The following is an 18,687-nucleotide window of genomic DNA, read 5'->3' on the forward strand; positions in this document are numbered from 1 at the left end:
TGTTGAGGTAGTCCAAGACTAACCGTATTTTACTGAATTTCGATGTGCTTCAGAAAGAAAGCTCACTATTAACTTCAGTCACTAAATTAACTTTCGATTTTCCGGTTTTATTAATTCTTTTGCTAAATTAAGTCAGAGTGTAGCGAAATTTATTACTTCTGACAAACTTTCAGTTTTTACACTACACGTGTCAACCTTCAGTTGCCACGCTTCTAGTGCTAATTATAAGTGTAATAACCTTTCTTTTTTCAGCTACTATAGTAATTGTCCCTAGGACTGACGACCGTAATTTCCCCCAAATCTCAAATATCTAATTACCGCTAGTTAATTGTTAACGTAACGGCCGCACATTTACTTTCTTTATTAACTTTACCCCTTTTCAAAATTAATTTCCACCAGTTTCATTTGCATTTTTCCTTTCATTTAGGTGTAACCCTTTCCTCCCTCTTTACCGACAAATTGACTTCGGTGACGATTGCTTTCCCCAAATTTCCATTAGGTACACGCGGTTTAATTTTTCACTGTCATTAAGGTCGATAAGTGAGGGGGAGGTTACACACTTACCCAGTTAATTAAAATGTCTAACAGACAGCAAGGTAAAATATGAAAGTAAATTGAAAAATTTTCTCCTTGACAACTCCTTCTGTTCTGTAGAAGAATTTTTATGTTTGTAATGGGTAAAAGGTGGTCGGTAGGAATTGGTAACTCAGTCTGTATACCTTGTTTTCATTTCGGGGAAAAAATGAAAAAAAAATGCGGTGATGTTTAGAGTGCCAATAGATGTTCAAATTAATTTGCAATATGATTGTAAAATGACTCATTCCACATTATGACGATTTATCGTGCAAAATGATCCATGGAACATGAAAGCAACTACCAAACTAATCTGTAGTGTTGAAAATAATCCCATGGGTGCAATGCACATAAGACATTTTACACCCCTGATTATGTTTGGAGTGAAAAAAATTTATATATAATCAACATTGTGGTGTTTATCATCCACTATATTTTTGACTGAGGTAGCAGCAAATTTTAATGGGACAAAGACAAGGAAGAAAAAAAAGGGTGACTTGAGTGGGACATTGCAAGGTGGCTGGGAATGATCGACACGTATTTGTTTAACACTAATTACACCCGATTTTTGTTTTATTATAAAGATTTATACACAACATGAGAGAGAACGACACACAAAATGACAGTAAGCGGTAAACTTCTGGTTTCCTTGATCATTGCACGAAGATAGAAGTCTGTTGATTTATAATTCGTAGACAGGACTTTGCTGGGAACACCTGAAACAAAAACAGAGAAACATAAGAAATTTTAAAAATTACAAGAAACAAGAAATGAATCATGAATATACGATTTTTTGCACGAACTAGATTCGAAGTTATAGTCTCACACAGAGGGAGGCAGAACAAGCACCGTGAAATTTATCTCCAGAAGAGACATAAGGCATGAACCATGGTAAATGAAATGTAGAGTACTAACGTTTGTTGAAACTGAAGCATAATAATGGCAAAACAAAAATTATGAAACTTAATGGACATTCAAAACAGCCATCACTGCAAAACTTCGAACCATTCTCCTATCTACTCACGGCCACTATTACACAATCAAATTTCTCTGGCGAAGTTGCTTTGTCAAATACATTTGACGTAGTGTAGTAGTTGTCGAATGATGCCTTTCGTTAAATTTATTTGATGAAATATAGCACGTCACATTAGATTCGATCAACAAAAGCGATCGTCTTCTGTTTGTTGCATGCGGTTTGCTTGCATAAACACACTGTGAAACCATTGTGTGTTGTGTATCGGTATATGGAGTGAAGAAGCACGTTCGTAATGCAAATAAGAACGATTTCCAGAACTTATTGTGGTGCTGTAAATATGAAAAGGGGCTTTATAATATGGCATGAAATAAAATGTTTCACCTTTTTTTAGGAAGGGAGATGGAAATCCGCTCTCATTCTTCAATGCAAATTAGAATATTCTGCACGAAGAGGTTTGTATAAGAAGTAAAACCAGGAAAGATGTAAGGCAAGTCACCACTGATGTTTATTTGTTCACTGAAAAGGGAATTTAAGAACTGTTGTTTGTTACTGACAGAAAATTAGCGCAGTACTATTTATTGACGATGCAGCGGTGGTAGGTGTAAGGGAGTAGGATTTAGTTTGGTGCTAAATGTAATGGAACACGTGCTAACTGTAGGTTAAGATACGCACGTAAAAAAGAAAGCGTCACAGGCGGACATGCTAGGGGACTAAATATTGCAGTCAGGAAAGAGAAACTTGATATGAACATGCAAGTCATAGATACAAGGACCGGATCAGAAGGTATTTCATAAGACTAAATAGCAGGTATGTCCAAGAACGTAAAAATCGTGCCTAGTTTTGAATGTACTGAAAAGAGCCTGAAATCCGTAAAGACCTGCTCTCATGTTTTAATCTTTTCTACCTTTGTCTCGCGTCTCTCTGTGGTTTTATTGTCCTATTTTGTTTCTTGTAGTGTTTGTTGTCGTTCTGTCGTTTTTGTGGTTTTTCCTTCCTCTCGGTATTGTGCTGTACGTCTCATCTGTTTTATTCTTTCCCTTGTCGAATTGTTTTAATAGGAACAAGGGACCAATGACCAAGCAGTTTGGTCCCTTTCCCCCTCTTTTAAACCTACCAACCGATCCGTAAAGAAATTTGCGGTACCAACTACCATCGGCGTAAGGCATCGGAAAGTACTTGGCAAGCACGCCGACGTACCCATAATCAATTTCTATTGAACCTGAACACGTCAGGTTACAATTCATTTCTCAAGTTGAAGGATTTTCGATGATAATAACATCTCAGTTAATGTGAAATACATGCACTGCACTACACTGCACTCAGACGTTATTATATGCTTACATTAACAGCGAGATGGAAAATAATTTAATTAAATTTTGTATTCGTCCTGGAAAAAGTACTACCTCGTTTAATGACTGGGAACTACGAAACAAACAGCATTAAAAATAACTATTTCTCAGCTTTCATCATGCGGTTCTTCTTTACTAGATGGCAGCCATTCTGAAGGAACTACGATAAAATAATTGATGACAGTGTAATACCCCTTTCTGCGCCATCTCAAAGATCTTTGTCAAAGAAATATGATGACCATTTGATCGAACTTCCTGGTCAAAGAAATCTGATAGTGTAATATCAGCCTAAGGTCTAGGGTCTCAATCACTGTGCCCCTCGGACGATAGGGAGCATCGAAAGGGCCCGCGGACAGTATTAGGGTGGGTCAACTGGTATAGTGCATATAGAAGATAGGAAGCTGAAGTCGTTTTCTGGCCAGGGATGCGATTTTAACTTGTCGCACTTTGAACGTACTTGTAGAACCCCACAGTCAACTTGAAAAGCATTCTGCAATCGATAGGCAACCCAGGAACTGAAAACGGAAAATTGCAGAGGATGAGTAGAGGCCCGATTATATGAACATAAAAAGCTCAAAATATGCATAAAATGCCTAGAATATGCCTGAAAAGTGTCGAAAAGTGCAACATCAAATAGTAAAAAGCATAGTAGTTACTGCGTGCGATAAATCTCGAACTTGGACCTGTGTGTATCGATTGCTAGGGAGAGTGCTGCCCACGCGAAAAATCGGAACATGTGGATCTCGTGATCTGAATACTTTGCGGTTGAGGTTAGGCAGAGTCCTTTTTGAGCTTAGTTTTAAAAAAATTGCAAACAGAAGACGCACACTGTGTTTCAAATATTATTTTTTTCTTTGCAATTGTTGTTAGTAACAAGAAATCGCGATGTGAGTTACTCGCCGCGAAACAGACGATATGCACAGGTCCAACTTCAAGATATATCGCGCATAGATGGGCACGCACGCGCGCACTCCGTAATATTTTATTCCAAAAAACAACATACAATCAGGAATTTCGTGAATTGCATTTAAGTTTCATTAATATTATCAGCTTAAAGTAACATTTACAAATTATTTTACATTTTGCTACAAATGCAAATATAAACGATCAGGTACTGTTATAAATGTTAGGTAGTAGGATTGCGTCTTCGATTACTCGAAACATTATGATAAGTAGAAAAGTACTGTTCTATATCAACTGAGGTAACTGGACAGTATTTGAATTTGGGCGCTATGTTGTCACTTATTGTTTCTGACAAAAGTTCACTTGTTCCATTAATAAAACTATCAATTTGCGACAAGAGTTCACAACCTGGCTTACTGTTTACATTGTTTTCAAACTTTTCTTTAAGTATTCTCGGTTATACCTTCGGCGATTAGGAGTTCTTAAGTCTAATTTTATTCTTTAACTGAATAGATTCATTCAACGCCAAGCCGTTCGGGGTAGCCTCACGGTTTGAGGGGGTCTGCCACGGTTCGCACGGCTCCCCCCGTCGGAGGTTCGAGTCCTCCCTCGGGTTCGGGCATGGGTGTGTGTATGTGTGTGTGTATGTGTGTGTGTGTGTCTGTGTGTATTGTCAAAAAAATGGTTCAAATGGCTCTGAGCACTATGGGGCTTAACTTATGAGGTCATCAGTCTCCTAGAACTTACAACTACTCAAACCTGACTAACCTAAGGACATCACACACATCCATGCCCGAGGCAGGATTCGAACCTGCGACCGTAGCGGTCGCGCGGTTCCAGACTGTAGCGCCTAGAACCGCTCGCCCACCCCTGCCGGCTGTGTGTTGTCGTTAGCGTAAGTTAGTTTAAGTTAGATTAAGCAGTGCGTAAGCCTAGGGACTCCGCTGCTCGTGGTCTCGCGGTAGCGGTCTCCCACGGGTTCGATTCCCGGCGGGGTCAGAGATTTTTCCTGCCTCGAGATGACTGGGTGTTGTTGTATAGTCTTCATCATCATCATCATTCATCTACATCACGGTCGGAGGAAGGCAATGGCAAACCACATCCACTTGCCTAGTAAAGCGGTGCGGGTCTCCCGCATCGTTCCCCTACGCTCTTTAAAGAAGCATGGGACTTACCACAAATTTAAACGCCAAATATTGAGTTTCAAGCTTTTAATACTCGCAGATATATAGGACAAATAAATGCTAATCACAGCAATGTCCTTGTTAATACGGGAATCACTAAATGGTTCCTTGAACTGGCAAACTGCCAAAGCCTGTGCACTATCGAAATCGTTTACTACGTCTCTGATGGCCTCGAAATATTCTTTGTAAAACAACACAGCTTCGGCTCTCGTACCACAACGAGCTACCACTGGTTCTGGAGGTAAAGGCATATTTCGTAGTTTTTCTTTGCGGGTCTTGATGCATGCAGGTGGCTTAAGAAATACTTACTTTGTGGAAGAAATCAGTTGACTTACATTCCCAAAAGTGGATCGCACTTCTTCAGCAAGGCGATGTTCTCCGTGAGCAAAGCACGTCGCATGAATCAAATTTGGAGAAAATACTTGGAGGCCTTTTCCTGCTTTGATGATATACGGAGCAGCATTTGAGAGAAACACAAACACCCTTCCATCTGAGGGAGATTTTGAAAATATTTTTCTAATGTCCTCATACACAAATCTGGCGATGGCAGAAAGATTTGCCTTTTCAAGTTCTTTGCAGGTCACTAAATAGGAAGAAGAAGGCTCATGTTTTAATGCACCAACAATTAAATTTGCAATGTAACGGCCACAAGAGTCGGTGGTCTCGTCAATTGAAATCCAAATAATATTGTTCTTTAGTTCATTGCGTATTTCCTCGTGAAGTTATAGATAAATTGTCGGTATGTAATGTTTATGCAATGCTGATTTATCTGGTATACAGGGTGAAAAGTATTTAAACCGACAAACATCAAAACAAATATTTTTCCCTAATGTCATTTTTTCCTATGGGGATTATTTAAACCGGTGGAGGCCGTATTACGCTCTTCAGTTGTTAGAGGCCGTATTACGATCTTCAGTTGTTAGAGGGCGTATTGCGCTCTTCAGTTATAGGCAACTGCTGTCCACCAGTGTAGTAGTGCATTGTCTCTGTTTACTAATGGAGCGATACACCTGGAGCGAGTACACTGATATGGTTGGTGCGTACTACGTAGCGCACCACAACGGACGAGCTGCACAGCGGGCTTATCAACAACAATATCCTAATCGCCGTATCACGGCGATCTTTGCTGCTGTGTACCAACGCCTGCGTGAGACCGGGTCATTTAGCAGATTACCTGGGCAGGGACGCCGTAGCACGGTAAGAACGCTGCAATTTGAGGAAGGTGTCTTGCAGCATGTGGAGCGGGATCCTTCAATCAGCACTCGTGCAATTGCACGTAAAATTGGGACGAATAAGACGAATGCAAGAACAGTCCTTCGAGAGCAGTTGTTACGCCCATTTCACTTACAGCGTGTCCACAACCTGGAACCAGTTGATTATCTACCCAGAGCACAGTCTTCGCAGTGGTACCTGGAACAGTGTGAAATGCATCCTACATTTCCATCTTCTGTGTTGTTTACCGATGAAGCAACGTTCGGGCGTGATGGAGTCTTCAACATGCACAATTCGCATGTTTGGAGTGAGGATAACCCATATGCCACAATTACTAGCGCTCATAAAGTGCGGTTCTTCGTTTGTGTTGGTCGGTGTTGTTGGGGACTGTTTAATTGGGCCGTATCTGCTACCTAGGCCGTTAAATGGCAGGGACTATTACAATTTTCTCGCCAGAGCATTGCCAGAATTGCTGGAAGACGTCCCGCTCTCTACATGGGATTGGCAGAGGTTCCTGTACCATGGCCTGCTCGATCCCCAGATATGTCCCCTCCGGACTTTTATGTGAGGGGAGAGATGCGCAACCTTGTTTACGCAACTCCTGTTGCATCAGAAAAGGATCTGGTTGCCCGGATAGTAGCAGAAGCAGGAACAATTCAGGATACTCCTGGGGTTTTTGACCGTGTCAGACAGAACATGATCCGACGGAGTAACCTTTGTTTACGTGTCAATGGAGGCATTTTTGAAAATCTACTGTAATTGAAATTGGGTTGTGTTAATGTGTTGTCTCTTGGTCATAAAAAAGGGAAAAGAGTTTTTTGGTTTAATTAATTTGCCGCCAGAGAAATCTTCCTCTACCGGTTTAAATACGCCTCATAGGAAAAAATGACATTAGGGAAAAATATTTGTTTTGATGTCCCCTACAAACTCCCAGAGTTTGTCGGTTTAAATACTTTTCACCCTGTATTTTGATTTAAGAAATATTTGCGAAGGAAACCTTTGAGGATAGGGTTTGTAAGTTTGTGAAGAGGATTATTACTTGCAATGAATGCTTCAGATTGTTTTGGTTACCTTTGGAGATTAAATCCCTGCTACTGTTACTTGCCGCTGTCAAAAGTTGTTGTGGCCCTTTCTTTTGCGTTCTTGTGATATGAAGACTTGTCGTGACATGCTGATCTGTTTGAGACTTTTTTTTTGTACGAAAAGCTTTTTCGCAAACTCGACAATATAAAACATTTCCGTCATATATAAATGTTCCATCATGGTCAGCTACGCACGAAACGACATTTCTATTTTCAGGCGGCGTAGTGCACAACACGATATGCACTACACGTAAACACATTAAACTTTGTACAAGTAGAAAGACAACTAAACTGAAACAATGGACGTATGACTAACAACTTGCGTAATTTAATGTAATTGTTACAGGCTCGTGCCGTGTGACAGGGGCGGGGATTAAGCGGGGGTGCGGGCGGCAGGCCCATCGACTCTGCCGGCCTATTCCTGCTCAGTAACCGAGCGAGGTGGCGCAGTGGCTAGCACACTGGACTCGCATTCGGGAGGACGACGGTTCAATCCCGCATCTGGCCATCCTGATTTAGGTTTTCCGTGATTTCCCTAAATCGCTCCAGGCAAATGCCGGGATGGTTCCTTCGAAAGGACACGGCCGACTCCCTTTCCTAATCCGATGAGACCGATGACCTCGCTGTCAGATTTCCGCCCCCAAAACAACCTCAACCCTGCTCAGTAACCAGTTCGCTATCCTGCAGCTTCCGGTTAGCGATCGCACGCAGTTGTAGATCGCGGTAGCATCAAAACGAGATCCGCCTAGAGGCCGCCCGTCTAGATTGTTAAAATACTGCAGAGAGCGAAAATATGCGTCATCACTAGTTTTCCGTTAAAATATGCAATAACCGGTGAAAAGGAGCGAAATATGCAAATACATGTGCAACATGCAAATGCATATAATCCGGTCTCTACTGGTGAGCCAAAACATTAAGACCAGTGGCTACTACGAGACTGAATGCCACTGGTGGCGTTGCGGGCACATGACACTGTAGCGGAAGTACACAGGGTGGTCCATTGATAGTGACCGGGCCAAATATCTCACGAAATAAGCGTCAAATGAAAAAACTACAAAGAAGAAACTCGTCTAGCTTGAAGGGGAAAACCAGATGGCGCTATGGTTTGCCCGCTGGATGGCGCTGCCATAGGTCAAACGGATATCAACTGCATTTTTTAAAAATAGGAACCCCCACTTTTTATTACATATTCGTGTAGTACGTAAAGAAATATGAATGTTTTAGGACCAATTTTTTCGCTTTGTGATAGATGGCGCTGTAATAGTCACAAACGTATAAGTACATGGTAATACGTAACGTTCCGCCAGTGTTGACGTTATTTGCTTCGTGGTACATTACCCGTGTTAAAATGGACCGTTTACCAATTGCGGAAAAGGTCGATATCGTGTTGATGTATGGCTATTGTGGTCAAAATGCCCAACGGGCGTGTGCCAGTATGCTGCTAGGTATCCTGAACGACATCATTCAAGTGTTCGGACCGTTCGCCGGATAGTTACGTTATTTCAGAAACAGGAAGTGTTCAGCCACATGTAAAACGTCAACCACGACCTGCAACAAATGATGATGCCCAAGTAGGTGTTTTAGCGGCTGTCGCAGCTAATCCACACATCAGTAGCAGACAAATTGCGCGAGAATCGGGAATCTCACAAACGTCGGTGTTGAGAATGCTACATCAACATGAACCAGGAATTGCATGGCGACGGCTTTGAACGTCGTTTGCAGTTCTGCCACTGGGCACAAGAGAAATTACGGGACGATGACAGATTTTTTGCACGCGTTCTATTTTGCGACGAAGCGTCATTCACCAACAGCGGTAACGTAAACCTGCATAATATGCTCCATTGGGCAACGGAAAATCGACGATGGCTGCGACAAGTGGAACATCAGCGACCTTGGGGGGTTAATGTATTGTGCGGCATCATGGGAGGAAGGATAATTGGCCCCAATTTTGGTTCAAATGGCTCTGAGCACTATGGGACTTAACATCTGTGGTCATCAGTCCCCTACAACTTAGAACTACTTAAACCTAACTAACGTAAGGACATCACACACATCCATGCCCGAGGCAGGATTCGAACCGGCGACCGTAGCAGCCGCGCGGTTCCGGACTGCGCGCCTAGAACCGCTAGACCACCGCGGCCGGCTAGGCCCCCATTTTATCGATGGCAGTGTAAATGGTGCAATGTGTGCTGATTTCCTACGTAATGTCCTAGCGATGTTACTAGAAGATGTTTCACTGCATGACAGAATGGCGATGTACTTCCAGCATGATGAATGTCCGGCACATAGCTCGCGTGCGGTTGGAGCAGTATTGAATAGCATATTTCATGACAAGTGGATTGGTCGTCGAAGCACCATACCATGGTCCGCACGTTCACCGGATGTGACGTCCTCGGATTTCTTTCTGTGGGGAAAGTTGAAGGATATTTGCTATCGTGATTCACTGACGACGCTTGTCAACATGCGTCAGCGCGTTGTCAATGCATGTGCGAACATTACGGAAGGCGAACTACTGGCTATTGAGATGACTGTTGTTACACGTATTGCCAAATGCATTGAGGTTGACGGACGTAATTTTGAGCATTTATTGCATTAATGTGGTATTTACAGGTAATCACATTGTAACAGCATGCATTCTCAGAAATGATACGTTCACAAAGGTACATGTATCACATTGGAACAACCAAAGTAAAATGTTCAAACCTACCTAGGTTCTGTATTTTAATTTAAAAAACTTACCTCTTACCAAGTGTCCGTCTAAAATTGTAAGCCATATGTTTGTGACTATTACAGCGCCATCTATCACAAAGCGAAAAAAGTAGTCCAACTAAAACATTCAAATTTCTTTACGTACTACACGAAAATGTAGTAAAAATGGGGGTTGGTATTTTAAAAAAGCAGTTGATATCCGCTTGACCTATGGCAGAGCCATCTAGCGGGCCAACCATAGCGCCATCTGGTTTCCCCCTTCAAGCTAGGTAAGTTTCTTTCTTTGTAGTTTTTTCGGTTGACGCTTACTTTGTGAGATATTTGGCCCGGTCACGGAGCAGAATCGAATGGGAAAGAATTCTAACGATAATGCGGTCTTTAAATGAGGGAAGTCACTGAAATAAACGACTCTGACAAGAGGCAAAATTTTTAGGACATAGCACATGGGAACGAACATTTTGGAAACATTGAAACTGGTTGGCTGTTCACTTGTTACTGTCTTGAACATCTATGGGAAGTGGTTGAAGGACGGTGAAATCGTAAGTAGGCGACTACAGGTGTTCGAGCACTACGCCTCATCACATAACTTAGAGGTCGAAAGCTTGGCCGCTCTGTAAAACAGGAAAGAAGGCCAACTGTGGCAGATCTGACGACAGACAACACTCCTGGTGAAGACACAAGTGTTTTGTAGCTTACTGTTCGGAGGACATTATACAACAGACGACTCGTATGCGTTCCCGTGTTATCCAACGACATATTCTATTACGAATGCAGTGGTCACGCGGTTACCGACATTGGATTGTGGAGCAATGAAAACGAGTCGCTTGGTCAGATGAACCACGTTTCTTTCTGTATCAACTTAGGCGTCGTACATGCACATGCCGTCATCCAGGTGAACGACTGCTCGAAACACGCACCGCGCGACGGACGTAGGGCGGTGAGGGCAGCATTATACTATGAGGGACATGCACATGGGATTTCTTGGGATCTGTAAAAGATGGTACCGTGGCAGCGGCGGCCCTCGTTAACATTACTGGGGACCATGCGTCTCTATATGCTTATGTCTTCCTCGGCGACGATGGCGTTTTCCAGCAGCATTACACTCCATGTCATAACGTCAGAATCGTGCTATATTGGTCTGAGTATCATGTTACTGTATTGACCATTCATGTTACTGTATATAACACCAAATTCGCCTGCTCTGAACCCCGTGGAAACATACCACGGGCGCCAGCTCTGGGCCTACGAAATACGGCCCTTAATTTATTGGACTTGCACGACCAGTGCCTAGAAATCTAGTGCCAAAACCTACGGAAATATACCAATAACTTTTGGAATCCAAGCCACACAGAATGCTCCTGTATTGCGTTCAAAGGTGGAGCAACATGCCATTAAATAGGTGATTAAAATGTTTTGGCTCGTCATCGTAGTTATTTTCAGGTTAGATATGTCGATTAAAAATATTATTTCTGTTCTTCTTTTCAAATTAAAGCAAACAATCACAGGCATGACTGACTGATGTTTTATGACTCAGAAGTTCACAGAGATAGGTTGCTAGGATCAGACTATATCTTCTTTCTGCTGAACACAAATATATCAAGAGTCTCAAAAATTTGCACAAATAGTGACGATTAATTGGGCAACCAACGCCTGTAATGTACATAACATTCTGAGGATTTCGATAGGCTCAGGATTTATTTTACTCAGTACTATTAGCTCCTGCTGGCAAAACTACGAAGCGAAGTTATAATTCAAGAGGCTAATATCTGCAGGTTAATACTAATTTGTCTGAGATGTGTAATTTACTGCATAAATCCAGTGTTTCGTTTGCAAATCTGCACGCCGCCTGAGCAGTAGAGAAGGGTGGCCGGCAGGGACGTAGTGTTAAGTGGATTTTCGTCCATGCTGGATCGTGTCACCAACCAAAGAGGAAGAGAAGTTTTGGCCAATGAACTTACTAAAGTGTTTGCGTTGTTATCACCGAAAATCTGTGCTTCAAATTGTTAATTAATTTAGTGCTTGCTACGGAAAGGAAGACCTGTAAGTTTGAACTGGTGGTGTTACTGTAAACAGAGGAAAACTCAGCGCCTATATCCAACTGAAAACACAAAGGAATGAAATCGATCAGTACGCAGCAGGAAGTGTATGTAGAGCGAAGACACACAATTGTTCTTTTACGACAAAGAATAACAAAATAAAGCATAGCTGCTGTTTGCAACGTGCTGTGGCACGCACATACTGTTGTGGCGTAGGTTAACAGCCACGCCACTCGGAAGTAGCCGAAAGGCACGCGTTAACTCACGCAGGCCAGAGATAGGTCTGAAACAGGATACGTAATGAATGCTATAAAGAAAAGTACGTAGCTGCTGGCATACTTAACTTTAATCCATCCTTGTTGTACATCGCTATTGACGATACAAGTGAGACTCTGTAGATTCAGGCAATAAACTACTAATGGCGCCTTGCTATGTCGTAGCCATTGACTTAGCTGAAGGCTGTTCTAACTATCTGCTCTGCAAATGAGCGAGGCTTCGTCAGTGTGCATCGCTAGCTACGTCGTCCGTACAACTGGGGCGAGTGCTAGTCCGTATCTCGAGACCTGCCTTGTGGTGGCGCTCGGTCTGCGATCACTGACAGTGGCGACACGCGGGTCCGACATGTACTAATGGACCGCGGCCGATTTAAAGCTACCACCTAGCAAGTGTGGTGTCTGGCGGTGACACCACACATACCAAGGGAAATGACAACACGAAAAGAAATAGGTCACCTCAGAGGTACGTGTTTTGAAGGAAAACACCGAATCGTGAACAAGCTGAGCTTAAAACAAACATTTTTTGACGTGTATGCTGATACCGAGGTCTTTTAATTTTCGTGTGTCAGGCCGAATATAGAAAGGACAGTATGGTTTTATTCATTCACAAACTGTAACTGGTAACCAAATTTGTCATCGTGAAAACGTAAATACTCATAATAAACTCCTATGTAACTATATTTATAGGCAGCATAATTTTTAAGAATGAAGTGGTTTTTCAATACAAATAGAGACGAACAGTGGAGCAATTATTTTGATTTTGTACTTAATAGCAATGTGAACTGTTTGTTGGAAGTGGACAGCCACTAACATCCACTTAAAAGACGAAATGAGAACATTTACTTAGATTTAGCCAGATGAAGAAAAGATTTACAGGCCAAACACATAATAAATCAGACTACAGAGAAACACATACCAAGTAAGATGGCAGAGATCTACCTTGATTTAATACTAGTATTCGGAAAATATTCCGAAACCAGAGATTGTTACTTTTTTTTGCAAAAGAAGAACTAGGGAAGTCAAGGGGGGAAAAATTAATGAGACATTGTGCGTGCATAAGGGCGACTGTGCTTCAAAATTTCAAGAATTTCCACAATCGGGTACCGGCGAAATGTGTTGTGTTGTTGTGGTCTTCAGTTCAGAGACTGGTTTGATGCAGTTATCCATGCTACTCGACCCTGTGCAAGCTTCTTCATCTCCAAGTACCTACTGCAACCTACATCCTTCTGAATCTGCTTCGTGTATTCATCTCTTGGTCTCTCTCTACGATTTTTACCCTCCACGCTGCCGTCCAGTACTAAATTGATGATCCCTTGATGCCTCAGAACATGTCCTGTCAACCGATCCCTTCTTCTAGTCAAGTTGTGCCACAAACTCCTTCTCTCCCCAATTCTATTCAATACCTCCTCATTAATTACGTGATCTACTCATCTAATCTTCAACATTCTTCTGTGACACCACATTTCGAAAGCTTCTATTCTCTTCTTGTCTAAACTATTTATCGTCCATGTTTCACTTCCACACAGGGCTACACTCCACACAAATACTTTCACAATAGACTTCCTGACACTTAAATTTACAATCGAAGTTAACAAATTTCTCTTCTTCAGAAACGCTTTCCATGCCATTGCCAGGCTACATTTTATATCCTCTCTACTTCGACCATAATCAGTTATTTTTCTCCCCAAATAGCAAAAATCGACTATTACTTTAAGTGTCTCATTTTCTAATCTAATTCCCTCAGCATCACCTGATTTAATTCGACTAAATTTCATTATCCTCGTTTTGCTTTTGTTGATGTTCATCTTATATCCTCCTTTCAAGACACTATCCATTCCGTTCAACTGCTTTTCCAAATCCTTTGATATCTCTGATAGAATTACAATGTCATCGGCGAATCTCAAAGTTTTTATTTCTTCTCTATGGACTTTAATTTCTACTCCCAATTTTCCTTTGGTTCCTTTACTGCATGCTCAATATACAGACTGAATAACATCGGGGATAGGCTACAACCCTGTTTCACTCCCTTCCCAACCACTGCTTCTCTTTCGTGTCCCCCGACTCGTATAACTGCCATCTGGTTTCTGAACAAATTGTAAAGTGCATTTCGCTCCCTGCACTTCACCACTCTTCAGAATTTGAAAGATAATATTCCAGTCAACATTGTCAAAAGCTTTATATAAGCCTACAAATGCTAGAAACGTAGGTTTGCTTTTTCTTAAGCTATCTTCTAAGATAAGTCGTAGGGTCAATATTGTCTCACGTGTCCCAACATTTCTACGGAATGCAAACTGCTCCTCCCCGAGGTCCGCTTCTACCAGTTTTTCCATTCGACTGTAAAGAATTCGTGTTAGTATTTTGCAGCCGTGACTTATAAACTGAGAATTCGGTAATTTTCACACCTGTCAACACCTGCTTTCCTTGAGATTGGAATTATTATATTCTTCTTGAAGTCTGAGGGTGACATACATCTTGCTCACCAGGTGGAAGGCTATCAGTAGTTCCAGTGGAATGTTGTCTACTACCGGGGACTTGTTTCGACTTAGGCCTTTCAGAGCTCTGTCAAACACTTCACGCAATATCATGTCTCCCATTTCATCTTCATCTATGTCCTCTTCCATTTCCATAATGTTGCCCTGAAGTACATCGCCCTCGTATAAACTCTTTATATATTCCTTCCACCTTTCTGCTTTCCCTTCTTTGATTAGAACTGGTTTTCCATCTGAGCTCTTGATATTCATACAGGTGGTTTTCTCTTTTCTAAAGGTCTCTCTAATTTTCCTGTAGGCAATATCTACCTTACCCCTAGTGATATATACATTTACATACTTACATTTGTCCTCTAGCCATCCGCGCTTAACCATTTTGCCCTTACTGTCGATCTCATTTTTGAGACGTTTGTGCTCCTTTTTGCCTGTTTCATTTACTACATTTTTATATTTTCTCCTTTCATCAATTAAATTCAATATGTCTTCTGTTACCCAAGGATTTCTACTAGCCTTCGTCTTTTTACCTACTTGATCCTCTGCTGCCTTCACTATTTCGTCTCTCATAGCTACCCATTCTTCTTCTACTGTATTTATTTCCCTCATATTTGTCAGTTGTTCCCTAATGCTCTCTCTGAAACTCTCTACGACTTCTGGTTCTTTCAGTTTATCCAGGTACCATCTCCTTAAATTCCCACCTTTTTGCAGTTTCTTCAATTTTAATCTATAGCTCATAACCAACAGATTGTGATCAGTGTCCACATCTGTACCTGGAAATATCTTACAGTTTAAAACCTGGTTCCTAAATCTCTGTCTTACCATTGTGTGATCTATCTGATACCTTCCAGTGTCTCCAGGCCTCTTCCGCGTATATAAACTTCTTTCATGTTTCTTAACCAAGTGTTAGCTATGATAAAGCTATGCTCTGTGCAAAATTCTACCAGACGGCTTCCTCTTTCATTCCTTATCCCCATTCCATATTCACCCACTACTTTTCCTTCTCTTCCTTTTCCTACTATCGAATTCCAGTCCCCCATTACTCCCTTCAGTCTCCCTTCTATCTCTTCGTCATCTGCGGAGCTAGTTGGCATATAAACTTGTATTACTGTGGTAGGCGTGGGCTTCGTGTCCATCTTGGCTACAATACTGCGTTCACTATGCTGTTCGTAGTAGATTACCCGCGTTCGTATTTTTTTATTCATTATTAATCCTACCCCTGCATTACCCCTATTTTATTTTGAATTTATAACCCTGTTTTCACCTGACCAAAAGTCTTGTTCCTCCTGTCACCGAACTTCACTAATTCCTACTATATCTAACTTTAACCTATCTATTTTCCTTTTTAAATTTTCTAACCAATATGCCCGATTAAGGGATCTGACATTCCACGCTCCGATCCGTAAAACGCCAGCTTTCTTTCTCCTGATAACGACGTCCTTCCGAGTAGTCCCCGCCCGGTGATCCGAATGGGGGACTATTTTACCTCCGGAATGTTTTACCCAAGAGGACGCCATCATCATTTAACCATACAATAAAGCTGCATGGCCTCGGGAAAAAGTACGGCTGTAGTTTCCCCTTGATTTCAGCCGTTCGCAGTACCATGACAGCAAGGCCGTTTTGGTTATTGTTAAAAGGTCAGATCAGTCAATCATCCAGACTGTTGCTCCTGCAACTACTGAGAATGCTGATGCCTCTCTTCAGGAACCACACGTTGGTCTGGCCTCTCAACAGATACCCCTCCGTTGAGGCTGCACCTGCGGTACGGCTGTCTGTATCTCTGAGGCACGCAGGCCTCCCCATGAACGCTAGGTCTACTGGTGAAGTATCCATAAAAAATCTGGTCCTGTGTTAAGCCGATGAAAGGACTCACCACTTCGAACCCGTCACTCCTGGACCACCTGGGGTTGAAACCGTAGACAGTAGAGAGATAACTTTGATATTAAATATTAGACTTCAATAAACATATATTCATGAAGATCATACTACCACACCACCATCTACCAGGCTCCTAGACTCACATATGAGTGATACTGAAATCATCATCGTCACTGAAAAACGATTAAGGTTGTGCAAAATGGTAAAAACAGAAGGCTCTGACGGAATTCCTGTTAAAATGGGGGAACGATAAGGAACATTACGGTTTAACGTTCTGGTAACAGCAGTCATTAATGACAGAGCATAAGTTGAGATTGAGGAAGGCTGCTGCAGGAAATTGATCCTCTTTTCAAAACAACAGTTCCGGAATATGAGTCAATCGATTTAGGGAGACCATGGAAGTCGGATAGCTGGGCAATGTTAAGACGTCACACTTGTGTGCTATGACATCACGGCCACAGGCTGCCTATATGCAGGGGCAGGCAATAACATCCCAAACCAAGGTGGTGAGATCCGAGATAGCAGTGGTGAGAAATTAAAAATATCAAGATTGCGCAACTAGCCCAGTTGTAGTAGCAGGAAATAAAAAAAATACGAGATGCTATAACGAGTTCAGTTGTGCTTTTCAACCCCTCTGACGCTACAATTCAAAAATATCCAAATGTCCTGAATTATTTATGAAAAAGTAAAGCTATTGACAATAATAGTATAACTTGCAGTATTTCCACATCTAAAATGTCATATATTATTTGTCAAAAAATAAGTAAGGTTTGTTAGCAAAACACAAACACACACACACACACACACACACACACACACAGAGTCTATATCTTTGTTAGCACAAGATTGGTATTGTTTTGCAAAGTAATGCAACTTTTATGATAGTTGCTGAATCTTATTCATTTTATCACCTTTCCGTTTTTGCTTGCACATAATTACACTTCACTTACAAAAAATGTTTGCGTTTAACACTGTACCTAAAATTCTGCCTCGTCAATAACTTTTTTCCCTTCGTCTCACACACATAGACACTAAAGCCACAATGATTACTTTAAGTTATGAAATTAGAACTGTATATTTATAGTTCCATGTATGAAAATGTGAATGAGGTTCAGACATTGACAGCCTGAGCGGAAAATTATTTCTACTTTATACTCTTTACTCTTTCATTATTTTCCATGCAAGACGGTGCCATAAGATTCTAAGTTCGTCGAATGTTCAAGTGTGTGTTGTTCATAAAATGAAGTGTTCGAAAGTTGCCACTAAGGATGCAGACGTCTATGGAATGAAACTTGCTCACACATATCACTAATGATGTTAAAAACTGCAAGTGTACTATGCGGGAACTCCTTAAGCAGAAACTGATATTAACATGTGCAAGGGCTCATACTTCACAATCTACAGCCAAACACATTTTTAAGTCGTTGGTATCTGAAGTTACACATTGTCTAGCGACGTTACATCTAAAATGTCTGTATTAATTATCAAAAATACGTAAAGATAACGCCAATACTGGTGCAACTTACTGGTTAGGGTGCACTTGTCACCTGCAACATGACTGTGGAACTGTCAAATATCGCAACATTATTTCAATATCTAAAATGTCTGTATTATTTGTGTTACCTTATCTACCTGAGGAGTAGCAGAATTTTAATTCAGCAGACTATTAATTGCTTCCTAAACAGCTGTTACCTTCTCTGTTTATCATTTCACACAGCTTCCACGTACACTATGTGATCAAAAATATCCGGACACCCCCAAAAACATACGTTTCTCATATTAGGTGCATTCTGCTGCCACCTACTGCCAGGTACTCCATATCAGCGATATAAGTACTCATTAGACATCGTGAGAGAGCAGAATGGGGCGCTCCGTGGAACACACGGACTTCGAACGTGGTCAGGTGATTGGATGTCAGTTGTGTCATACGTCAAAACGCAAGATTTCCACACTCCTAAACATCACTACGGGCCACTGTTTCCGATGTGATACTGAAGTGGAAACGTGAAGGGACACGTACAGTACAA

General features: G+C 41.6%; 1 protein-coding gene across 1 annotated transcript in view; it reads right to left on the reverse strand.

Annotated features, from left to right (window-relative positions):
• Window positions 1–1,141: 1,141 nt before the first annotated feature.
• Window positions 1,142–18,687, reverse strand: part of LOC124545053 (lachesin-like) — a 394,440-nt gene continuing 376,894 nt past the window's right edge. Inside the window, exon 9 of the mRNA XM_047123847.1 lies at window positions 1,142–1,289. The gene's annotated coding sequence lies outside the window, so the exon portion shown is untranslated. The remainder of the gene's footprint in view (window positions 1,290–18,687) is intronic.

Source organism: Schistocerca americana, chromosome 1 (genome assembly GCF_021461395.2).
Source record: "Schistocerca americana isolate TAMUIC-IGC-003095 chromosome 1, iqSchAmer2.1, whole genome shotgun sequence".
Taxonomy (NCBI): domain Eukaryota; kingdom Metazoa; phylum Arthropoda; class Insecta; order Orthoptera; family Acrididae; genus Schistocerca; species Schistocerca americana.